General features: G+C 49.8%; 1 protein-coding gene across 1 annotated transcript in view; it reads left to right on the forward strand.

Annotated features, from left to right (window-relative positions):
• The window catches only part of LOC149444167 (kelch-like protein 4), a 217033-nt gene that overhangs the window by 105785 nt on the left and 83681 nt on the right, over positions 1 to 27567 (forward strand). The window lies entirely within an intron of this gene.

Here is a 27567-nt window from a genome sequence, read left to right on the forward strand (position 1 = left end):
GACAGGGTGTTTATGCAGGAGAGGTCCACCCGAGAACCTAGACCCCCACAACCACCGGTTCAGGGTTGTGGGCAAGTGGCCCTTGTCCTCATCAACATGGGGACAGGGTGTTTATGCAGGAGAGGTCCACCCTAGAACCTAGACCCCCACAACCACCGGTCCAGGGATGTGGCCTGATATGGAGGGGGGGGGGGTGTCCACACTCGCCCTCTCCTCCTTTCCATATTATTAAAGTTGTCTTCCAGATCCTACTAAGCCCCCTGGCCATGGACCCCACACAACCACCGGTCCAGGGTTGTGGGAAAGAGGCCCTTGTCCTCATCAACACGGGGACAGGGTGTTTATGCAGGAGAGGTCCACCCTAGAGCCTAGAGCCCCACAACCACCGATCCAAGGTTGTGGGCAAGAGGCCCTTGTCCTCATCAACACGGGGACAGGGTGTTTATGCAGGAGAGGTCCACCCTAGAACCTAGACCCCCACAACCACCGGTCCAGGGATGTGGCCTGATATGGAGGGGGGGGGTGTCCACACTCGCCCTCTCCTCCTTTCCATATTATTAAAGTTGTCTTCCAGATCCTACTAAGCCCCCTGGCCATGGACCCCACACAACCACCGGTCCAGGGTTGTGGGAAAGAGGCCCTTGTCCTCATCAACACGAGGACAGGGTGTTTATGCAGGAGAGGTCCACCCTAGAACCTAGACCCCCACAACCAACGGTCCAGGAATTTGGGCAAGAGGCCCTTGTCCTCATCAACATGGGGACAGGGTGTTTACACAGGAGAGGTTCACCGTAGATCCTAGACCCCCACAACCACCGATCCAAGGTTGTGGGCAAGAGGCCCTTGTCCTTATCAACATGGGGACAGGGTGTTTATGCAGGAGAGGTCCACCCTAGAGCCTAGACCCCCCACAACCACCGGTCCAGGGATGTGGCCCGATATGGAGGGGGGAAGGGGTGTGCACACTCGCCCTCTCCTTCTTTCCATATTATTAAAGTTGTCTTCCAGATCCCACCAAGCCCCCTGCCCATAGACTCCCAAAACCAGCGGTCCAGGGTTGTGGGCAAGAGGCCCTTGTCCTCATCAACACGGGGACAGGGTGTTTATGCAGGAGAGGTCCACCCTAGAGCCTAGAGCCCCACAACCACCGGTCCAGGGATGTGGCCCGATATGGAGGGGGGGTGTCCATACTCGCCCTCTCCTCCTTTCCATATTATTAAAGTTGTCTTCCAGATCCCACTAAGCCCCCTGCCCATGGACCCCCCACAACCACCGGTCCAAGGTTGTGGGCAAGAGGCCCTTGTCCTTATCAACATGGGGACAGGGTGTTTATGCAGCAGAGGTCCACCCTAGCAAGGCACCTCACCCCCATTTTAAGGGCATGTGGCCTGGTATAGTTTGGGGGGAGGAGTGTCCACACTCTCCCTCTCCTCCTTTCCATATTATTAAAGTTGTCTTCCAGATCCCACCAAGCCCCCTGCCCATAGACTCCCAAAACCAGCGGTCCAGGGTTGTGGGCAGAAGGCCCTTGTCCTCATCAACACAGGGACAGGATGTTTATGCAGGAGAGGTCCACCCTAGAACCTAGAGCCCCACAACCACCGGTCCAGGGATGTGGCCCAATATGGAGGGGGGGGGTGTCCACACTCACCATTTCCTCCTTTCCATATTATTAAAGTTGTCTTCCAGATCCCACAAGCCCCCTGCCCATAGACTCCCACAACCACCGGTCCAGGGTTGTGGGCAAGAGGTCCTTGTCCTCATCAACATGGGGACAGGGTGTTTATGCAGGAGAGGTCCACCCTAGAACTTAGACCCCCACAACCACCAGTCCAGGGATATAGCCTGGTATTGTTTGGGGGGGGGGGTGCTTGGATTTAGGGTCTGGTATGGATTTTCAGGGGGACCTCACATCATGTTGATGAGGGGAGGACTGGGGGGAGGCAGAATAGAAGCGGATCATCCTTCCACAACATTACATAGCGGCTCTCAGGGTCGGACTGACCATATGGAAACTCGGGCACTGCCCGAGGGCCCGGGGTCAGTAGGGGGCCCCATGAGATGCCCCTGGTAACTTTTTCATAGGCTTTTTTGAGTTTGGGCAAGGACACAGGGGCCCCATGATCCCCTATTGCCCGGGGGCCCCGTGAGTTGTCAGTCCGCCCCTGGTGGCTCTCCAACCTTGGAATTCCATTTCTAACACAAAGGAAATCATTTGGACCCGGTTCATGGCTTCTGCTATTGTAATATCTGCAGCACTTTGCGATTAAAGAATGTTTTAGCCGCTGTTTTTGAAAGAAGAAAAAAAAAGAAGAAGTGCTTATCCAATTGTGGACATGAAAGGTCGGAATCCAGGCTTTGGTGGGCGGCGGGCGAGAAGCGCCCATTAATCGGTACTCCGAGATGAAACAAACGCCCCGAGGAGAGCGAACGCGGCTCAAAACAAACCTCGACGAGGATCTGACGGCCGCGTAGCGAATGATGCGATTCCGTCGCCGGCACTGATGAGACCCCCGAGAATGTGAAGTTGTTCTGATGTCAAATCCCTCGATTGCCGCTTTAGCATGATTTATTGCCGGTGGCTTTACCCTGTCAATAGTCCTTGAACCCTTCGGATTCCATGATGAGGGACGATCGATAGTCATGAATTAGTAAATCTCCCTTTAATCTCGGTAAAGCCGGAGGATTGTCTCATCGCACTTCAAGAAATACAGAGGATGGCGAGTTAAAGTGGAACCCCGACCTTCCCATCAGTCTTCTCCTGGACTGACGCGGCTTCCTCTGATTTCACCGCACACTGTGAGCTTCTCACAATGTACATTAGAAGCTGATGGCAGTCAGATAGAGCTCCGCCTCCTTTCCTGGCTGGATGACGGCCGAGATCAACTAGCCCTTTCCTCCCCAACCTGACTGTCCCTGGCCCCACCCCTTTTATTTAATGCAGTGGTCTCCACACTGTGTCTTGCCGCTGATACATGATGGGACACTATTCCTCCCACTGACACCAATGATGGGGCACTATTCCTCCTACTGACACCAATGATGGGGAACTATTCCTCCCACTGACACCAATGATGGGGCACTATTCCTTCCACTAACACCAATGATGGGGCACTATTCCTCCTACTGACACCAATGATGGGGCACTATTCCTCCCACTGACACCAATGATGGGGCACTATTCCTCCCACTGATACCAATGATGGGGCACTATTCCTCCCACTGACACCAATGATGTGGCACTATTCCTCCCACTGATACCAATGATGGGGCACTATTCCTCCTACTGACACCAATGATGGGGCACTATTCCTCCCACTGACACCAATGATGGGGCACTATTCCTCCCACTAACACCAATGATGGGGCACTATTCCTCCTACTGACACCAATGATGGGGCACTATTCCTCCTACTGACACCAATGATGGGGCACTATTCCTCCCACTGACACCAATGATGGGGCACTATTCCTCCTACTGACACCAATGATGGGGCACTATTCCTCCTACTGACACCAATGATGGGGCACTATTCATCCTACTGACACCAATGATGGGGCACTATTCCTTCCACTGATACCAATGTTTGGGCACTAGTCATCCTACTGACACCAATTATGGGGCACTATTCCTCCCACTGACACCAATGATGGGACACTATTCCTCCCACTGACACCAATGATGGGGCACTATTCCTCCCACTGACACCAATGATGGGACACTATTCCTCCCACTGACACCAATGATGGGGCACTATTCCTCCCACTGATACCAATGATGGGGCACTATTCCTCTCACTGACACCAATGATGGGGCACTATTCCTCTCACTGACGCCAATGATGGGACACTATTCCTCCCACTGACACCAATGATGGGACACTATTCCTCCCACTGATACTAATGATGGGGCACTATTCCTCCCACTGACACCAATGATGGGGCACTATTCCTCCCACTAATACCAATGATGGGGCACTATTCCTCCCACTGACACCAATGATGGGACACTATTCCTCCCACTGACACCAATGATGGGGCACTATTCCTGCCACTGACACCAATGATGGGACACTATTCCTGTCACTGATACCAATGATGGGGCGCTATTCCTCCCACTGACACCAATGTTGGGGCACTATTCCTCCCACTGACACCAATGATGGGGCACTATTCCTCCCACTGACACCAATGATGGGGCACTATTCCTCCCACTGACACCAATGATGGGACACTATTCCCCCCACTGACACCAATGATGGGGCACTATTCCTGCCACTGACACCAATGATGGGACACTATTCCTGCCACTGACACCAATGTTGGGGCACTATTCCTCCCACTGACACCAATGTTGGGGCACTATTCCTCCCACTGACACCAATGATGGGGCACTATTCCTCCCACTGACACCAATGATGGGGCACTATTCCTCCCACTGACACCAATGATGGGACACTATTCCCCCCACTGACACCAATGATGGGGCACTATTCCTGCCACTGACACCAATGATGGGACACTATTCCTGCCACTGATACCAATGATGGGGCGCTATTCCTCCCACTGACACCAATGATGGGGCACTATTCCTCCCACTGACACCAATGTTGGGGCACTATTCCTCCCACTGACACCAATGATGGGGCACTATTCCTCCCACTGACACCAATGATGGGGCACTATTCCTCCCACTGACACCAATGATGGGACACTATTCCCCCCACTGACACCAATGATGGGGCACTATTCCTTCCACTGACACCAATGATGGGACACTATTCCTGCCACTGACACCAATGATGGAGCACTATTCCTCCCACTGACACCAATGATGGGGCACTATTCCTGCCACTGACACCAATGATGGAACACTATTCCTCCCACTGACACCAATGATGGGACATCATCTAGCTCTTTCCTCCCCTGACCTGCCCCTTTCATGCATTGGATTTCAGTCATGGAGGCTCAGCCTGCCTAGGAACGCCCACTCATCTGGATTGACACCCACCCATCAAGGCATAACTCCTCCCAAAAGCCAGCCCACTGCTTGCATCAGGACTGAGAGCTTCTGTGAGGATTTTCCAGAAGCTATGTATGGCATCCTGCTGGCCCCACCCACCAGCCACGTTGTGCATGCCTTGCATAGAGGAGCACAGAGACCCAGTGATTACATCACTGGCTGTAAAGTAAAGGCATGTAATAAAAATGGAAATGTTTTATTTAAAGCGGATCTTCGCCCTAAAGGTCACGTCACCACACTCACGTCCTACGCGTTACGTCACACTATCACGTGACTTTTTCAAGGAGCCTCATAAATATATTTTTTCTATGTGTGTTTTTTTGGCACTATTGTATTTAATTGATCCCACATTTAGGGATCCATTTTATGTCACTATTTACTTTTTGGCTTCATTTAGCCAATATTTGTCACCATCTGCATGAATTTATTGATCCCTGTCACGGTGTGCCATGCCCCCACCCCCCTTCACCTGCTGTTCCCTTGAGGCCAGACCCCCGCAGCCATCTCCGCTGAACACTCTGCCTAATACTCTGGGTCAGGACTATTACCCGCTGCCACTCTTCCCAATACACTGGGCTAGGACTATTACCCGCTGCTACTCTGCCTAATACTCTGGGCCAGGATTACCCGCTGCCGCTGTGTGCCAGAAATACCCGCTATGGGTCCAAAGATACCCTGCCTAATACCCTGGGCCAGGATTATCCTGAAATACTCCGTTGGATTATCTGCTGTGTAGTAAGAAGTATCATTGCCTGCTGCCGGCTGTGTGAGCCAGAGGGGACCCCTGCCAGAACTGTGAGTGTCCCCTGCCTTGACTATCCATGAACCACCCCTACTTTTCCCTTCTGGGACTATCCGTGAACCCCCCTCCATCACCCTGCCTGTATTAGTACTTGCCAGAGACTCAAACTTGCCCTACCTGGGGCCGGATTACAATTACTTTGGCCCTTCCCCCTCTCCTTCCCTGTTCTGGGCAGCGGTGGACTGACCATTTGGGAACTCGGGTCAGTAGGGGGCCCCATGAGATGCCCCTGGTACCTTTCATAGGCTTTTTTGGGTGTGGTTTGAGTGTGGGTGAGGACACAGGGGCCCCATGTCCTGCCTACCTCCTGTCACAGTCCCTATTTGGGGATTCACACCTATTTGTGTTTTATTTTATTTTGTGTATGATCCGATTTTGGATAGTGGGGGTATTGGTTCCTGGTTTTTTATACCAGGTGTGATCACTTTTTCAGTTTGAGATCCCAGAGAGGATCAATCCACTGATTTATTGGCACGTATATACTGTATATTTTATGTCACTTTATATTGAGATCCTAGAGAGGATCAATCCACTGATTTTTTTTGTCACATATATATATTTATTGATGTCACTTTGTTTGTTTTTGCCATATTGTATTATATATTATTGCTGCATCATTTTGGTTTGGTTAGTTGTTATTTCCACCTGGTATACGGTTGGGTTCTAGCAGATCCCTCTCACCTCATTTATCCCGTAATAGCTCAGGAGATCGTCATTATTTTTGTTGACTATCATTTCAGCCGAGTCAAAGCCACTGGACTGGAGTTCAAGGACGGCTTTTTTATGGCTTAATCCTTCTGTCCCTCGCTCCTTCTTAATTGTCCTCATTGGGGTTTTTTTGGGGGGGAGGGGGGCTCTATATAATTGCCCTATTCATCTTCCAACAGTGTTACACTGCACCAGGGGCGGACTGACCATTTGGAAACTCGGGCACTGCCCGAGGGCCCGGGGTCAGTAGGGGGCCCCATAAGATGCCCCTGGTACCTTTTTCATAGGCTTTTTTGAGTGTGGGCGAGGACACAGGGGCCCCATGATCCCCTATTGCCCGGGGGCCCCATGAGTTGTCAGTCCGCCCCTGCACTGCACTAAACCTCGCATCCAGTTATTACATTTGTCCTTTTTAAGTATCAGGATAAAAGAAAAGAACTGGGGAATAAAAAGCATCGATCCTTTATAATGTATTTGTTCTTCATGACCTCTGTAGCTGGGGGGTGGCGGGGGGTGGCGGGGGGGATGTGTACTTTTCCTACATACTTTGTACTTTCTTATTTAAAAAGACTGACGTGTGCAGGGCTGGGACAAGGGGTGGGCAGGAAGGGCAGCTGCCTTAGGTGCAGCGGAGCAAGGGGGCAGAGAATGGATTTCATGCATTAATAGTGGGGGAGGGGAGCAGTTCTTCATCCTTGCCCTGGACGCTGGACCAACCTTTCCCGATAACGGAAGGTACATCTTTTCCCTGATAAGAGGAGGAACTTTATTATAAATCACGCTGCGGATGTACAGTGAAATGTTCCCCATGTTGTCATGTGACAACCACAACCGTCAATGTATTTTATTGGGATTGGATGTGATGGACCGACACAAAGTGGCCCATAATTGTGAAGTGGAAGGAAAATGAGAGATGGTTTTCAAATTTTTTTACAAATAAATATCTGAAAAGTGTGGCGTGCATTTGTACTCAACCCCCTTTATTCTGATGCCCCTAACTAAAATCTAGTGGAACTAATTGCCTTCAGAAGTCCCTTAATTAGTACATAGAGTCCCCCTGTGTGTCATGTGATTGCAGTATAACTCCAGCTGTTCTGTGAAGCCCTCAGAGGTTTGTTAGAGAACATTAGTGAACAAACAGCATCATGAGGGCCAAGGAACACACCAGACAGGTCAGGGATAAAGTTGTGGATACATTTAAAGCAGGGTTAGGTTATAAAACAATCTCCCAAGCTTTGCCCATCTCACGAAGCACTGTTCAATCCATCATCCGAAAATGGGAAGAGTACGGCACAACTGCCAACCTACCAAGACATGGCCGTCCACCTAAACTGACCGGCCGGGCAAGGAGAGCATTCACCAGAGAAGCAGCCAAGAGGCCCATGGGAACTCTGGAGGAGCTGCAGAGATCACAGCTCAGGGGGGAGAATCTGTCCTCAGGACAACTATTAGTTGTGCACTCCACAAATCCGGCCTTTATGGAAGAGTGGCAAGAAGAAAGCCATTGTTGGAGGAAAGCCATAAGAATTCCCGTTTGCAGTTTGCGGGAAGCCATGTGGGGGACACAGCAAACGTGGAAGAAGAGGCTCTGGTCAGAGGAGACCAAAAGGGAACTTGAATTGATCTCTACGTGTGGCGGAAAACTAACACTACACATCACCCTGAACACACCATTCCCACCGTGAAACATGGTGGTGGCAGCACCATGTGGTGAGGACGCTTTTCTTCAACAGGGACAAGGAAGCTGGTCAGACTTGATGGGAAGATGGATGGAGCCAAATACAGGGCAATCTTAGAAGAAAACCTGTTAGAGTCTGCAGAAGACTTGAGACCGGGGTGGAGGTTCCCCTTCCAGCAGGACAACGACCCAAAACATCCAGCCAGAGCTACAATGGAAGGGTTCTGATCAAAGCATCTTCATGTGTTAGAATGGCCCAGTCACAGTCCAGACCCAAATCTAATGGAGAATCTGTGGCCAGACCTGAAAATTGCTGTTCCCAGACGCCCTCCATCCAATCTGACAGCTTGAGGGATTCTGCAAAGAAGAACGGGCAGAAATGTCCCTCTCTAGATGTGCAAAGAGACATCCCCAAAAAGACTTGCAGCTGAAATTGCAGCCAAAGGGGGTCCTACAAAGTATTGACTCCGGGGGGGCCGAATACAAATGCCGCCACACTTTTCAGATATTTATTTGTAAAAAAAGTTTGAAAACCATTTCTGATTTTCCTTCCACTTCACAATTATGTGCCACTTTGTGTCGGTCCATCACATCCAATCCCAATAAATACATTGTAACATGACAACATGGGGAGGAGGGGGGGGATACATTGTAACATGACAACATGGGGGGGGATACATTGTAACATGACAACATGGGGGGGGGATACATTGTAACATGACAACATTGGGGGGGATACATTGATGGTTTTGGCTGTAGCATGGCAAGATGGGGAACATTTCAAGGGGGAGGAAGACTTTTTCATGGCGCTGTACATTGTTACATGTCAGGAATGTACTCATGCAGACTTGAAAAGCTCCTGACAGGTCCTCTTTAGGCGGTTTGACCAGAGTCCAGCTCCATGGTGGGAAGGTGACCCATCGTCCAATCGGCTGCCAGTCCAGTGTCTCTCCAGCTGCCTCGCTACACAATTATTTCTTTATATTTAGGAATTGTTACCGGAAATCTTTTTAAAAAAATATCGGAGCCCCGTACAATTATTCATTTTGACTGATTTACAAAATGCAAAGTCTGCAGATCGTACACTGGATCTGTTTGTGTATGGAGGAAAATACAAGCACCACTGCAGGCCTGGGGCAACTGATGTAAGGGGGCACTCTGATGGGGGCAACCGATGTAAGGGGACACTCTGATGGGGGCAACTTATGTAAGGGGGCACTCTGATGGAGAAAGTTGATGTAAGGGGGCACTCTGATGGGGGCAACTGATGTAAGGGGGCACTCTGATGGAGAGAGTTGATGTAAGGGGGCACTCTGATGGGGGCAACTGATGTAAGGGGGCACTCTGATGGAGAGAGTTGATGTAAGGGGGCAATCTGATGGGGGCAACTGATGTAAGGGGGCACTCTGATGGAGAGAGTTGATGTAAGGGGGCACTCTGATGGGGGCAATTGATATAAGGGGGCACTCTGATGGAGACATTTGATGTAAGGGGGCACTTGGTGGGGACAACCGATGTAAGATGGCACTCTGATAAAAAGAGTTGATGTAAGGGGGCACTCTGATGGGGACATTTGATGTAAGGGGGCACTCTGATGGGAACAACTGATGTAAGGCAGCACTCTAATGGACACAGACCTATGGGGTTGATGGGGTGGGCTGTACCCCAGAATTTAGTTGCACCCCCTCAGGTCTCTGAGAGCACATCCACTGATCCATGAGCTAGTCTTATGGGGGTGGAGGCACTCTGATGGAGACATTTGATGTAAGGGGGCACTCTGATGGAGGCATTTGATGTAAGGGGGCACTCTGATGAGGGCAACTGATGTAAGGGGGCACTCTGATGGGGGCAACCAATGTAAGGGGGCACTCTGATGGGGGCAACTGATGCAAGGGGGCACTCTGATGGAGAGAGTTGATGTAAGGGAACACTCTGATGGGGGCAATTATTATAAGGGGGGGCACTCTGATGGAGACATTTGATGTAAGGGGGCACTCTGATGGAGACATTTGATATAAGGGGGCACTCTGATGGAGACATTTGATATAAGGGGGCACTCTGATGGAGACATTTGATGTAAGGGGGCACTCTGATGGAGACATTTGATATAAGGGGGCACTCTGATGGAGACATTTGATGTAAGGGGGCATTCTGTTGGGGGCAACTGATGTAAAGGGGCACTCTGATGGAGAGATGGAAAATGTGGAAGGGGTGCAGAAGTGGAAGGGTTTGCAGTGGTGGAAGTAGGTGGAAGGGGTGCAGAGGTGCGAGGGTTTGCAGTGGGGAAGTAGGTGGAAGGGGTTCAGAAGTGGAAGGGTTTGCAGTGGTGGAAGTAGGTGGAAGGGGTTCAGAAGTGGAAGGGTTTGCAGTGGTGGAAGTAGGTGGAAGGGGTGCAGAAGTGAAAGTGTTTGCTGTGTTGAAAGGAGGTGGAAGGAAGGCAAAAGTGGAAGGGTTTGCAGTGGTGGAAGTAGGTGGAAGGGGTGCACAAGTGGAAGTGTTTGCAGTGGTGGAAGTAGGTAGAAGGGGTGCAGAAGTGGAAGGGTTTGCAGTGGTGGAAGGAAGGCAGAAGTGGAAGGGTTTGCAGTGGTTGAAGGGGTTCAGAAGTGGAAGGGTTTGCAGTGGTGAAAGTAGGTGGAAGGGATACAGAATTAGAAGGGTTTGCAGTGGTGGAAGGAAGAGGAAGGGGTACAGAAGTAGAAGGGTTTTCAGTGGTGGAAGGAGGTGGAAGGAATGCAGAAGTGGAAGGTGTTGAAGTGGTAGAAAGTGGTAGAAGAGGAGTGCAGGGGATGCAGATTTGATCAGTAATACAAGATGGGTGCGTGTGATGGTTGAGGATGGGTTAAAAGGGAACAATGGTGAATGGCAGGTGCAGAGGTTATCAGTGGACAAGCAGGTGCAGAGATAAGTAGTGGAAGAGGGGGTGCTGTTTTGAACAGTGGAGCAGACTCCATGGACCACTTGGTCTTTTTTCTGTCATCTCTCTTCTATGTATTGTAGTTCCTGAATCAGTAAAATGTTGGAAAAGCAGGATCTGACTAGCCATTCTTTAATGGAGAAGATAATCTGGATTCCTGTTGCAGGGCCTTGGGAGTATGTGTGGAGACAAGATGGCGGAGCCTTCCTTAAAGGTGACTGGAGGACATCCCTGGGCCAGAATGTGGTGTTTCTGTCTGTCTCTAGGGAACCTGTTTACAGTTCCTCCCATGTCTGAGGGCAACAATAGTTGTTTTTTCTTGATGGTTCTAAGCTGAAGCCAAATATCTACACCAGGCGCACCATTAGGTCCAGGGTTTGCATGCCCCGGGCACCTGAACTACAACAGATGTCCGACTACCTGCTACTCCCCTTCTGTGTCATTGATGGAGCTCTTCCTCTTTCCCTATTAGCAGAAGAAAAGACACAAATTACTCCTATGTGTCACCTAAACCATAGGAACAATTAATTCGGTGTTGCAACTCTTGTACAGTAATTCCAGGGCCTTGTAAAAGTCAAGGAGAACAAGTCAATTAATAGGATTTATGAGGCCGATGTGGAGCAATCAGTCAGCCTGCTAATAAGATGAAGGTGAATTTAGTGCTGTTGTATCTCTTTCAGCCTTCTCACCTCTTAACCTCAACAATAAAATGCTTCTCTCTCCTCAATCCACAAAGCAATTCCATGGAGGGTTGGAGGCCAGGCGAGGTCCTGCTAACAATCAACTTCCAACTGCCAGCAAGAGTTCATTTTTCACCGGGGTGTTTGAGGGGAACATGTCCTCTTACACATATGAAGCTGCCATTTCTCCTTTACATTTGAAGGTTCATAGCGCTGAGGTTGTCATCCCATGTTTTCCTTGGTAATTAGTGACAGCCAAGGAGCCTGAAAAGTTTTTCCATGGCCATAAAAGGTCTCAAGTATTGCCCCTGACATTACCAAAGGGCCATATGATGTTCCATGTACAGTATCTCACAGAAGTAAGTCCCCCCCTCCCCCTCACATTTTTCTAAAAATTTGATTCTCTCTTTTCATATGACAACACTGAAGAAATGACACTTTGCTACAATGTGACGTAGTCAGTGTACAGCTTGTATAACATGGAAATTTGCTGTCCCCTCAGAATAACTCAACACACCGCCATTAATGTCTAAACCGCTGGCAACAAAAGTGAGTCCACCCCTAAGTGACAAGGTCCAAATTGGGCCCAAAGTGTCAATATTTTGTGTGGCCGCCATTATTTTCCAGCACTGCCTTAACCCTCTTGGGCATGGAGGTCACCAGAGCTTCACAGGTTGCCACTGGAGTCCTCTTCCTCTCCTCCATGACGTCATCATGGAGCTGGTGGATGTTAGAGACCTTGCACTCCTCCACCTTCCGTCTTCCACTCCTCCATGATGACATCACGGAGCTGGTGGATGTTAGAGACCTTGCGCTCCTCCACCTTCCATTTGAGGATGCCCCACAGATGCTCAATAGGGTTTAGATCTGGAGACACGCTTGGCCAGTCCATCACCTTCACCCTCAGCTTCTTTAGCAAGGCAGTGGTGGTCTTGGAGGTGTGTTTGGGGTCGTTATGTTGGATTACTGCCCTGCGGCCCAGTCTCCGGGGGGAGGGGATCATGCTCTGCTTCAGTATGTCACAGTACATGTTGGCATTCATGAGTCCCTCAATGAACTGTATCCCCCCAGTGCCGGCAGCACTCATGCAGCCCCAGACCATGACACTCCCACCACCATGGGGCCCCAGACCATGACACTCCCACCACCATGGGGCCCCAGACCATGACACTCCCACCACCATGGGGCCCCAGACCATGACACTCCCACCACCATGCTTGACTGTAGGCAAGACACACTTGTCTTTGTACTCCTCACCTGGTCGCCGCCCCACACGCCTGACACCATCTGAACCCAATCAGTTGATGTTGGTGTCATCAGACCCCAGGAGACGGTTCCAGTAATCAATGTCCTGGCTGCTTGTCTTCAGCAAACTGTTTGCGGCTTTCTTGTGCATCATCTTTAGAAGAGGCTTCCTTCTGGGACGACAGCCATGCAGACCAATGTGATGCAGTGTGCGGCGTATGGTCTGAGCACTGACAGGCTGACCCCCCACCCCTACACCCTCTGCAGCAATGCTGGCCCCACTGACAGGCTGATCCCCCCACCCCTTCACCCTCTGCAGCAAAGCTGGCACCACTGACAGGCTGACCCCCCCACCCCTTCACCCTCTGCAGCAAAGCTGGCACCACTGACAGGCTGACCCCCCACCACTTCACCCTCTGCAGCAATGCTGGCACCACTCATACGTCTATTTCCCAAAGACAACCTCTGGATATGACGCTGAGCACGTGCACTCAACTTCTTTGGTGGACCATGGCGAGGCCTGGTCTGAGTGGAACCCGTCCTGTTACACCGCTGTATGGTCTTGGCCACCGTGCTGCAGCTCAGTTTCAGGGTCTCAGCAATCTTCTTATAGCCTCGGCCATCTTTATGTAGAGCAACAATTCTTTTTTTCAGATCCTCAGAGAGTTCTTTGCCATGAGGTGCCATGCTGAACTTCCAGTGACCAGTATGAGAGAGTGAGAGCAATAACACCAAATGTAACCCCCCCGCTCCCCATTCACACCTGAGACCTTGTAACACCAACGAGTCACATGACTCCAGGGAGGGAAAATGGCTAATTGGGCCCAATTTGGACCTTGTCACTTAGGGGTGGAGTCACTTCTGGGAGATACTGTATATATATATATATACATTGTATACAGTCCGGGGGAGGGGGGGACTTACTTGTGGGGGAAACTGTATATATATATATATACATTGTATACAGTCCGGGGGAGGGGGGGACTCACTTGTGGGGGATACTGTATATATATATATATATACATTGTATACAGTCCGGGGGAGGGGGGACTCACTTGTGGGGGATACTGTATATATATATATATACATTGTATACAGTCCGGGGGAGGGGGGGACTCACTTGTGGGGGATGCTGTATATATATATATACATTGTATACAGTCCGGGGGAGGGGGGGCTCACTTGTGGAGGATACTGTATATATATACATTGTATACAGTCCGGGGGAGGGGGGACTCACTTCTGGGGGATACTGTATATATATATATACATTGTATACAGTCCGGGGGGGGGGGGACTCACTTGTGGGGGATACTGTATATATATATACATTGTATACAGTCCGGGGGAGGGGGGACTCACTTGTGGGGGATACTGTATATATATATATACATTGTATACAGTCTGGGGGAGGGGGGGCTCACTTCTGGGGGATACTGTATATATATATATACATTGTATACAGTCTGGGGGAGGGGGGGCTCACTTCTGGGGGATACTGTATATATATATATACATTGTATACAGTCTGGGGGAGGGGGAAACACCCAGAAACTGGATATTCAGTGGCAGAGATTGCTTTGTATCCCTTTCCAGTCTTGTACAGACCAACTACACTTGATCCGACGACTTCAGCGAGCTCCTCTTTGTGAGGCGTTCTTCACATCAGCTGATGCTTCGTATGACCAGCAGTCTTAGAACGTCTGAGTATCTTTTATCAATCCCAGCAGCTCGCACCTCCGAACTCCTCTCGCACCTCCGAACTCCTCTCGCACCTCCGAACTCCTCTCGCACCTCCGAACTCCTCTCGCACCTCCGAACTCCTCTCGCACCTCCGAACTCCTCTCATTAATTGGACCCCAGGTGTCCAAGCTGCTGACTCCAATTAGCTTTGGTTGAAGTAATTCGTCTACAGGTTCACCCACTCACTTTCCTCCAGCGCTGTGAACGTTATACGGGTGTGTTCAACAAAGACACAAGAAATTAGAATTCAATCATCAATAAGGGCGCTCACACCAGGGGCGGACTGACCATATGGAAACCCGGGCACTGCCCGAGGGCCCGGGGTCAGTAGGGGGCCCCATGAGATGCCCCTGGTACCTTTTTCATAGGCTTTTTTGAGTTTGGGCAAGGACACAGGGGCCCCATGATCCCCTACTGCCCGGGGGCCCCATGAGTTGTCGGTCCGCCCCTGGCTCACACAAAACAATAAAAAGACAATTTGTGTCAGTTAACCCCTTCCCGTCCAGCCACTGTATATAAACAGCCAGACGGTGGCAGTCCAGGGGGGGGTTGCCATTCATAAACGGCGCCCACCATTTTGGATTGTGCGCGCTCCCTGGGAGCGTGCGGCACCACAATCCAGTGCCTGCCGTGTCCCCCGGACACAGTGGAACACCGATCGTCATACGGGACCTCTGTGCAAGGTCCCGATCATGTGATCACTGATAGACCAATCAGTGATCACATGAATAGTAGTAGGCAAGAGGTCACTTCTGACATCATTGCTTACTACGTGTGAAATCTGTGAATGATCACAGAGATCACATGATACAGGGCTATTCACAACAGCCTTGTGCCATGTGACAAGCTGTGACCAATCACAGCTCACACAGTATTTCTCAATGGCTGCAAGAATGCAGCCAGAGAGAAGGAGAAATGATTCCTCTTACAGCCTTTATGGGTGTAAAAGCAATCAGAGTAATAGAAAAAAAAATAACCTTCTTCACCCCCCACAAGTAGTACAGGGTCACCATTGCGCGGTCATGCAACACTGTACCCATATGAATTTTTTAGCATTTTTTTGAGACGGATAAAACTTTATTTTGGTGGTATTTATTCACCGCTGGGATTTTTATTTTTGCTATCTAAATGAAAAAGTCCAAACATTTTGAAAAAAAAGTGTTTTTCTTATAAAATTTTGCAAATAAATAATCTTTCTTCATAAATCTCGGCCAAAATGTATTCAGTTATCTTTTTAGTAAAAAAAAAATAACCCAAATTAGTTTATAACCAAAAATTATAATTTAAAAAAAAATTGTTTTACATTTTTATTTTATTTTTTAATATTATTATTTATGTTTTTTTTTTTAATTTTAACATACCGTCACCCTAGCAGTAGTATCACCATGGTGACACTGTACTACTTGTGGGGGGTGATGATTTTTTTTTTTCTTCACACTGATTGCTTTTAAACCCATATAGGATGTAAAAGCAATCATTTCTCCTTCTCTCTGGCTGCATTCTTGCAGCCATTGAGAAATACTGTGTGAGCTGTGATTGGTCACAGCTTGTCACGTGGTACAAGGCTGTTGTGAATGGCCCTGTACCATCTGATCTCTGTGATCATTCACAGATTTCACACGTAGTAAGCAATGATGTCAGAAGTGATATCTTGCTTACTACTCTTCATGTGATCACTGATTGGCCAATCAGTGATCACATGATCGGGACCTCGCACAAAGCAAGCGCGCACAAGCAGGGGAGCGGGGAGGACATTTATAAACCGCCACCCGCCCCTGCACTGCACTGGCCATTTATATACACGAGCCAGACGGGAAGTGGTTAAACAGGAGATCCCACATAATTGAGCAAGTGGCGGGTCAGGTCAAGGAACCCGCTAGTTGGGGACGGTGATTGGCACAGGAAAAGGTTCCTGTTGAGTAGGGACAGTGTAGGGGACACCATCTGGAGCCATCAGAACTTTCTGGGGATCCCTCCCAGTGATCCAACACAGTGTGAATGTACCCGAAGCCTCCACCCCTCCAGCAGAGGGCGTCCTCTGGTCATGTTGGGGTGAATTATTTCTTCTCCCCCCTGCTGGCTTTCAACTGCTCCAGAGACGTACAGGGGATCGGTTCCAGTAGTTTACCAGCCCCTTCCTTTCCTGAATGAACACAATGAGTGATCTGTACTGATTACTTACTGTTCATTCATAACTGAAGCATAGTGAACTGTGTTTTTTGTGGGGATGGGGGGTCCCTGTCAGGTTGGCTTTATGGGCCCCTGTGGTTTTGGGGAGACCCTGTCAGGTTGGCTGTAAGGGGCCCCGTGGTTTCTAATGGCGGCCCTGTGTGCCATAACATTTATCTTCTGTGACTGTTACTCTGAACTACTTCTATAAAGCTCCTTCAGTGCTGAAGGTCCTGTGTGTGTGTGTGTCGTTCCTCCTGGGCGGGTACCTTGTAGGCCCCGCCTACACACATAACAGGAGACCTTCACAGAGCCCTCAGTCTCTGAATGTCTCTTGTTACGTGTCCCCAGTCTCTGAATGTCTCTTGTTACGTGTCCCCAGTCTCTGAATGTCTCTTGTTACGTGTCCCCAGTCTCTGAATGTCTCTTGTTACGTGTCCCCAGTCTCTTAATGTCTCTTGTTACTTGTCCCCAGTCTCTGAATGTCACTTGTTACGTGTCTCTGGTCTCTGAATCTCTCTTGTTACGTGTCTCCGGTCTCTGAATGTCACTTGTTACGTGTCTCCAGTCTCTGAATGTCTCTTGTTACGTGTCCCCAGTCTCTGAATGTCTCTTGTTACTTGTCCCCAGTCTCTGAATGTCTCTTGTTACGTGTCCCCAGTCTCTGACTGTCTCTTGTTACGTGTCTCCAGTCTCTGAATGTCTCTTGTTACGTGTCCCCAGTCTCTGAATGTCTCTTGTTACGTGTTTCCAGTCTCTGAATGTCTCTTGTTACTTGTCCCCAGTCTCTGAATGTCTCTTGTTACTTGTCCCCAGTCTCTGAATGTCGCTTGTTACGTGTCCCCAGTCTCTGACTGTCTCTTGTTACTTGTCCCCAGTCTCTGACTGTCTCTTGTTACGTGTCCCCAGTCTCTGAATGTCTCTTGTTACTTGTCCCCAGTCTCTGAATGTCGCTTGTTACGTGTCCCCAGTCTCTGAATGTCTCGTGTTTTGTGTCCCCAGTCTCTGAATGTCTCTTGTTACGTGTCCCCAGTCTCTGAATGTCTCGTGTTTTGTGTCCCCAGTCTCTGAATGTCTCTTGTTACGTGTCCCCAGTCTCTGAATGTCGCTTGTTACTTGTCCTCAGTCTCTTGATGTCTCTTGTTACGTGTCTCCAGTCTCTTGATGTCTCTTGTTACGTGTCTCCAGTCTCTGAATGTCTCTTGTTACGTGTCCCCAGTCTCTGAATGTCTCTTGTTATGTGTCTCCGTTCTCTGAAAGTCTCATAACAAGAGACACATAACAAGAGACAGCTAGAAAATCATGCTGGTGGGAGGAGAGAGAAGAGTGATAGAGAAATGAAAACATCGGTCTGCTGCTTCTCCTTCACTGGTGGGGGGAAAGAGAAGACCTGTAAGTGAAAGTGAAGCTAAAGCGCAGAAAGCTCAGGCTCCCTCCCCTGCTAGATGAGGTTGTGCTGTGTGACGGAGCTGTGTTAAACTCAGGACTGGATGGACAATCCCTTGGCAGCTCTCATATATTTATGGCTTCTGTGTGTTTCTCTGTAATACCTTTTTAATGTAACTCGTTCCCTGGAAGTCGATCAGAGAATTTACATCAATGAATCTGCTAGAAAGAAATGAAGGGATGTAAATCTGAGACGTGTGAGACATGCAGATGTGAGGAACGGGGGATGGGCACTGATCAGTCGATCAAATGGGGAATGGGCTCTGATCAGACAATCGATCTGGGGATGGGCTCTGATCAGACGATCGATCAGGGAATGGGCTCTGATAAGTCGATCGATCGGGGAATGGGCTCTGATCAGTCAGTCAATCAGGGAATGGGCTCTGACCAATCAATCGATCGGCTGATAGGCTCTGATCAGACAATCGATCTGGGGAATGGGCTCTGATCAGTCTATCAGTTGGTGGGTGGGCTCTGATCAGATGATCGATCTGGGGATGGGCTCTGACCAGTCAATCGATCGGGGAATGGGCTCTGATCAGTCGATCAATTGGGGAATGGGCTCTGATCAGTCAATGGATCAGGGAATGGGCTCTGACCAATCAATCGATCGGCTGATATAGGCTCTGATCAGACAATCGTTCTGGGGATGGGCTCTGATCAGCCGATCGATCAGGGAATGGGCTCTGACCAGTCAATCGATCGGCGGATGAATTTTGATCAGTCGATCGATCGGCGGCTGAACTCTGATCAGTAGATTGATTGGGGGATGAATTTTGATCAGTCGATCGATCGGTGGCTGAACTCTGATCAGTAGATTGATTGGGGGATGGACTCTGATCAGTCGATCGATCGGGGGATGGACTCTGATCAGCCGATAGATCGGGGGATGGACTCTGATCAGACGATCGATTGGAGGTCTCAGCAATGCCTGGTCGCTCTCTCAGAGCCGCTTCCTCTGTATGACATCTGTGAATGTACACAATGCTGGAGCCAGTCGCAGGACATCGGCTCGCCGCACCTTCCGCCATTCAATGAATCGCTCATTAGACCGCAGACTGACAACGCCGAATGTCTTTTCACAGCCGGGACGGAGGGGACACCAGCGGCCTCGGCTTTGCTGTCTGATTGGCAGATTTTAAATGTGTGGTAGAATTTTAATTTGTGATATTCAGTCCCGGAGAGCCGGATTGTGATTATGACTTCAATAGAGCGGAAGAGAAACTCGTCTCCATTTATAAAATGTGGCCGTAATTGTCTTTTCTCCAGAGTGTTTGATTGCACGACTGTAAAGAAAATGATTGCAATTGATACATTGTTTCCTCGTGTTCTACAACAGCCCAAGCTGGTGCATCATACAAAATACTCTCACTGAGCAGTGATCTCCAAACTGGGGCCCTTTGCTTGCCTTTATGCAGCCATTGGGGCACTATTCCTCTCAGTGACACCAATGATGGGGCACTATTCCTCTCACTGACACCAATGATGGGGCACTATTCCTCCCACTGACACCAATGATGGGGCACTATTCCTCTCACTGACACCAATGATGGGGCACTATTCCTCCCACTGATACCAATGATGGGGCACTATTCCTCTCACTGACACCAATGATGGGGCACTATTCCTCCCACTGACATCACTGATAGGGCACTATTCCTCCCACTGACACCAATGATGGGGCACTATTCCTCTCACTGACACCAATGATGGGGCACTATTCCTCCCACTGACACCAATGATGGGGCACTATTCCTCCCACTGACACCAATGATGGGGCACTATTCCTCCCACTGACACCAATGATGGGGCACTATTCCTCCCACTGACACCAATGATGGGGCATTATTCCTCCCACTGACACCAATGATGGGGCACTATTCCCCCCACTGACACCAATGATGGGGCACTATTCCTCCCACTGACACCAATGATGGGGCACTATTCATCCCACTGACACCAATGATGGGGCACTATTCCTCCCACTGACACCAATGATGGGGCACTATTCCCCCCACTGACACCAATGATGGGGCACTATTCCCCCCACTGACACCAATGATGGGGCACTATTCCTCCCACTGACACCAATGATGGGGCACTATTCCCCCCACTGACACCAATGATGGGGCACTATTCCCCCCACTGACACCAATGATGGGGCACTATTCCCCCCACTGACACCAATGATGGGGCACTATTCCTCCCACTGACACCAATGATGGGACACTATTCCTCCCACTGACACCAATGATGGGGCACTATTCCTCCCACTGACACCAATGATGGGGCACTATTCCCCCCACTGACACCAATGATGGGGCACTATTCCTCCCACTGACACCAATGATGGGGCACTATTCCTCCCACTGACACCAATGATGGGGCACTATTCCTCCCACTGACACCAATGATGGGGCACTATTCCCCCCACTGACACCAATGATGGGGCACTATTCCCCCCACTGACACCAATGATGGGGCACTATTCCTCCCACTGACACCAATGATGGGACACTATTCCTCCCACTGACACCAATGATGGGGCACTATTCCTCCCACTGACACCAATGATGGGGCACTATTCCCCCCACTGACACCAATGATGGGGCACTATTCCCCCCACTGACACCAATGATGGGGCACTATTCCTCCCACTGACACCAATGATGGGACACTATTCCTCCCACTGACACCAATGATGGGGCACTATTCCTCCCACTGACACCAATGATGGGGCACTATTCCCCCCACTGACACCAATGATGGGGCACTATTCCCCCCACTGACACCAATGATGGGGCACTATTCCTCCCACTGACACCAATAATGGGGCACTATTCCCCCCACTGACACCAATGATGGGGCACTATTCCTCCCACTGACACCAATGATGGGACACTATTCCTCCCACTGACACCAATGATGGAGCACTATTCCTCCCACTGACACCAATGATGGGGCACTATCCCTACCACTGATACCAATGATGGGGCACTATTCCTCCCACTGACACCAATGATGGGGCACTATTCCTCCCACTGACACCAATGATGGGGCACTATCCCTACCACTGACACCAATGATGGGGCACTATCCCTACCACTGATACCAATGATGGGGCACTATTCCTCCCACTGACACCAATGATGGGGCACTATTCCTCCCACTGACACCAATGATGGGGCACTATCCCTACCACTGACACCAATGATGGGGCACTATCCCTACCACTGATACCAATGATGGGGCACTATTCCTCCCACTGACACCAATGATATGGCACTATTCCTCCCACTGACACCAATGATGGGGCACTATTCCTCCCACTGACACCAATGATGGGGCACTATTCCTCCCACTGACACCAATGATGGGGCACTATCCCTACCACTGACACCAATGATGGGGCACTATCCCTACCACTGATACCAATGATGGGGCACTATTCCTCCCACTGACACCAATGATGGGGCACTATTCCTCCCACTGACACCAATGATATGGCACTATTCCTCCCACTGACACCAATGATGGGGCACTATTCCTCCCACTGACACCAATGATGGGGCACTATTCCTCCCACTGATACCAATGATGGGGCACTATTCCTCCCACTGATACCAATGATGGGGCACTATTCCTCCCACTGACACCAATGATGGGACACTATTCCTCCCACTGACACCAATGATGGGGCACTATTCCTCCCACTGACACCAATGATGGGGCACTATTCCCCCCACTGACACCAATGATGGGGCACTATTCCCCCCACTGACACCAATGATGGGGAACTATTCCTCCCACTGACACCAATGATGGGACACTATTCCTCCCACTGACACCAATGATGGGGCACTATTCCCCCCACTGACACCAATGATGGGGCACTATTCCCCCCACTGACACCAATGATGGGGCACTATTCCTCCCACTGAGACCAATGATGGGGCACTATTCCCCCCACTGACACCAATGATGGGGCACTATTCCTCCCACTGACACCAATGATGGGACACTATTCCTCCCACTGACACCAATGATGGGACACTATTCCTCCCACTGACACCAATGATGGGGCACTATTCCTCCCACTGACACCAATGATGGGACACTATTCCTCCCACTGACACCAATGATGGGGCACTATTCCTCCCACTGACACCAATGATGGGGCACTATCCCTACCACTGATACCAATGATGGGGCACTATTCCTCCCACTGACACCAATGATGGGGCGCTATTCCTCCCACTGACACTAATGATGGGGCACTATTCCTCCCACTGATACCAATGATGGGGCACTATTCCTCCCACTGACACCAATGATGGGTCACTATTCCTCCCACTGACACCAATGATGGGGCACTATCCCTACCACTGACACCAATGATGGGGCACTATCCCTACCACTGATACCAATGATGGGGCACTATTCCTCCCACTGACACCAATGATATGGCACTATTCCTCCCACTGACACCAATGATGGGGCACTATTCCTCCCACTGACACCAATGATGGGGCACTATTCCTCCCACTGACACCAATGATGGGGCACTATCCCTACCACTGACACCAATGATGGGGCACTATCCCTACCACTGATACCAATGATGGGGCACTATTCCTCCCACTGACACCAATGATGGGGCACTATTCCTCCCACTGACACCAATGATATGGCACTATTCCTCCCACTGATACCAATGATGGGGCACTATTCCTCCCACTGACACCAATGATGGGGCACTATTCCTCCCACTGACACCAATGATGGGGCACTATTCCTCCCACTGATACCAATGATGGGGCACTATTCCTCCCACTGATACCAATGATGGGGCACTATTCCTCCCACTGACACCAATGATGGGACACTATTCCTCCCACTGACACCAATGATGGGGCACTATTCCTCCCACTGACACCAATGATGGGGCACTATTCCCCCCACTGACACCAATGATGGGGCACTATTCCCCCCACTGACACCAATGATGGGGAACTATTCCTCAAACTGACACCAATGATGGGACACTATTCCTCCCACTGACACCAATGATGGGGCACTATTCCCCCCACTGACACCAATGATGGGGCACTATTCCCCCCACTGACACCAATGATGGGGCACTATTCCTCCCACTGAGACCAATGATGGGGCACTATTCCCCCCACTGACACCAATGATGGGGCACTATTCCTCCCACTGACACCAATGATGGGACACTATTCCTCCCACTGACACCAATGATGGGACACTATTCCTCCCACTGACACCAATGATGGGGCACTATTCCTCCCACTGACACCAATGATGGGACACTATTCCTCCCACTGACACCAATGATGGGGCACTATTCCTCCCACTGACACCAATGATGGGGCACTATCCCTACCACTGATACCAATGATGGGGCACTATTCCTCCCACTGACACCAATGATGGGGCGCTATTCCTCCCACTGACACTAATGATGGGGCACTATTCCTCCCACTGATACCAATGATGGGGCACTATTCCTCCCACTGACACCAATGATGGGTCACTATTCCTCCCACTGACACCAATGATGGGGCACTATTCCTCCCACTGACACCAATGATGGGGCACTATTCCTCCCACTGACACCAATGATGGGGCACTATTCCTCCCACTGATACCAATGATGGGGCACTATTCCTCCCACTGACACCAATGATGGGGCACTATTCCTCCCACTGATACCAATGATGGGGCACTATTCCTCCCACTGACACCAATGATGGGTCACTATTCCTCCCACTGACACCAATGATGGGGCACTATTCCCCCCATTGAGACCAATGATGGGGCACTATTCCGCCCAATGATACCAATGATGGGGTACTATTCCTTCCACTGACACCAATGATGGGGCACTATTCCTCCCACTGACACCAATGATGGGGCAGTATTCCTCCCACTGATACCAATGATGGGGCACCATTCCATCCACTGACACCAATGATGGAGCACTATTCCTCCCACTGACACCAATGATGGGGCACTATTCCTCCCACTGACACTAATGATGGGGCACTATTCCCCCCATTGATACCAATGATGGGGCACTATTCCTCCCACTGACACCAATGATGGGGCACTATTCCTCCCACTGACACCAATGATGGGGCACTATTCCTCCCACTGACACCAATGATGGGGCACTATTCCTCACACTGACACCAATGATGGGGCACTATTCCTCCCACTGACACCAATGATGGGGCACTATTCCTCACACTGACACCAATGATGGGGCACTATTCCTCCCACTGACACTAATGATGGGGCACTATTCCTCTCACTGACACCAATGATGGGGCACTATTCCTCCCACTGACACTAATGATGGGGCACTATTCCTCTCACTGACACTGTGGGAGGTTGGGGGACACTATTAAAGGTTGGGGACACTGTGGGAGCACGGAGGACACTATTGGAGGTTGGGGGACACTGTGGGAGGTTGGGGGACACTATTGGAGGTTGGGGGACACTGTGGGAGGTTGGGGGACACTATTAAAGGTTGGGGACACTATTGGAGGTTGGGGGACACTATTGGAGGTTGGGGGACACTGTGGGAGGTTGAGGGGCTCTGTGGCCCTCTATAGGATCTGGGAGGCATCTAATCTTTTATGCGTTTCGTGGAGCAAAGTTCACATTTTCATAGATGATAAAACTGCTTTGAGCGATGAGTAATCCTTATGTAACGTTTATACATCACGAGATATCAAAATGTTATTAGGACTAGTTTTGTAACACGATAACAGATGGCGGCACAAGGCTGCACGCACAGTCACAGGGAGCACCAACCGTCAGTGTGACAAAAGACATCGTCCTGTGTACATCGGGAGCTGTGCAACTGGTGCTGTTCTGAGCACGTGCGATACCACGCCTGCTATCTCATCATGGACAGCATGTTAGAACAAAGAGCAAACGTGAAATTCTGCAAGAAACTGGGCAAACCCGCAACAGAGACGTTCGATGCGATTCGGCAAGTTTACAGTGATGCTGCAATGAGTCGTTCGAGGTGTTTTGAGTGACGCAAGAGCGGAAGAACATCTTTGGAAGAAGACGAGAGATTAGGAAGACCTTCAACGAGTTCAACCCCTGAAGATGTCCTCTTCCTGAAGATGAGGATCCAGCTCAAAGGTTGCCGTTTTGACAGCATTGTGGAGATCCAGCGATTTGCGCGGTTTCACGCAGAATTTCACGTTTGCTCTTTGTTCTAACTTGCTGTCCATGATGAAATAGCGGACGTGACAACGCAGGTGGTCAGAACAGCACCAGTTGCACAGCTCCCGATGTACACAGGATGATGTCTTTTCTCACACTGACGGTTGGTGCTCCCTGTGACTGTGCGTAGAGCCTTGTGCTGCCATCTGTTGGCATGTTACAAAACTAGTCCTAAAAACATTTTGATATCGCCTCGTGATGTAAAAAACGTTACATAAGAATTACTCATCACTCAAATCAGTTTTTTGGCATGCTGACTTATGAAGGTCGGTGCTCCCTGTGACTGTGCATGCAGTCTTCTGCTGCCATCTGTTGATGTGTTACAAAACTTATCTCAAAACTTTTTTTGATACCACCTCGTATTTAACCACTTCCCATCCGTTTATAAACCTCCTCCCGCTTCCCTGCCTGTGCGTGCTCCCTGGGAGCGTGTGGATCCTCCGGACACAGTGTGTGAGGTCCTGATCATGTGATCACTGATTGGCCAATCAGTGATCACATGAAGAGTATTAAGCAAGATGTCACTTCTGACATCATTGCTTACTACTTGTGAAATCTGTGAATGATCACAGAGGTCACATGGTACAGGGCCATTCACAACAGCCTTGTACCATGTGACAAGCTGTGACCAATCACAGCTCACACAGTATTTCTCAATGGCTGCAAGAATGCAGCCAGAGAGAAGGAGAAATGATTGCTTTTACATCCTATATGGGTTTAAGAGCAATCAGTGTAAAAAAAAAAAAATGTTCATCACCCCCCACAAGTAGTACAGTGTCACCATGGTGACACCGTACTGCTAGGGTGACGGTATGTAAAAAAAACCCCATAAATCATAATATAAAAAAAAAAAATAAAAAAAATGTAAAAAAAAATTTAGAAAATTTGTTATTTTTGGTTATAAACTAACTTGCGTTTATTTTTTATTTTTTACTAAAATGATAACTGAATAAATTTTGGCCAAGATTTATGAAGAAATATTATTTTTTTGAAAAATTTTATAAGAAAAAAACTTTTTTTTCAAAATGTTTGGACTTTTTCATTTATATAGCAAAAAAAAATAAAAAATCCCAGCGGTGAATAAATACCACCAAAATAAAGTTTTATCTGTCTCAAAAAAATGCTAACAAATTCATATGGGTGCAGTGTTGCATGACCGCGCAATTGTCATTCAAATTGTGATATCGCTGAAAGCTGAAAATTAGCCTGGGGGGGAAGGGGGGAAAGTGTCCGGACTGGAAGGGGGAGAAAGTGTCCGGACTGGAAGGGGGGGAAAGTGTCCGGACTGGAAGGGGGGGAAAGTGTCCGGACTGGAAGGGGGGGAAAGTGTCCGGACTGGAAGGGGGGTGAAAGTGTCCGGACTGGAAGGGGGTGAAAGTGTCCGGACTGAAGGGGGGGAAAGTGTCCGGACTGAAGGGGGGGAAAGTGTCCGGACTGAAGGGGGGGAAAGCGTCCGGACTGGAAGGGGGGGAAAGCGTCCGGACTGGAAGGGGGAAAGTGTCCGGACTGGAAGGGGGGGAAAGTGTCCGGACTGGAAGGGGGTGAAAGTGTCCGGACTGGAAGGGGGGGAAAGTGTCCGGACTGGAAGGGGGGGAAAGTGTCCGGACTGGAAGGGGGGTGAAAGTGTCCGGACTGGAAGGGGGTGAAAGTGTCCGGACTGAAGGGGGGGAAAGTGTCCGGACTGGAAGGGGGGGAAAGCGTCCGGACTGGAAGGGGGGAAAGTGTCCGGACTGGAAGGGGGGGAAAGTGTCCGGACTGGAAGGGGGGGAAAGTGTCCAGACTGGAAGGGGGTGAAAGTGTCCGGACTGGAAGGGGGGGAAAGTGTCCAGACTGGAAGGGGGTGAAAGTGTCCGGACTGGAAGGGGGTGAAAGTGTCCGGACTGGAAGGGGGGG

This window comes from Staurois parvus, unplaced genomic scaffold (assembly GCF_062004578.1).
Source record: "Staurois parvus isolate SC_StPar_1 unplaced genomic scaffold, SC_StPar_1.0 ptg000812l, whole genome shotgun sequence".
NCBI classification, from domain to species: domain Eukaryota; kingdom Metazoa; phylum Chordata; class Amphibia; order Anura; family Ranidae; genus Staurois; species Staurois parvus.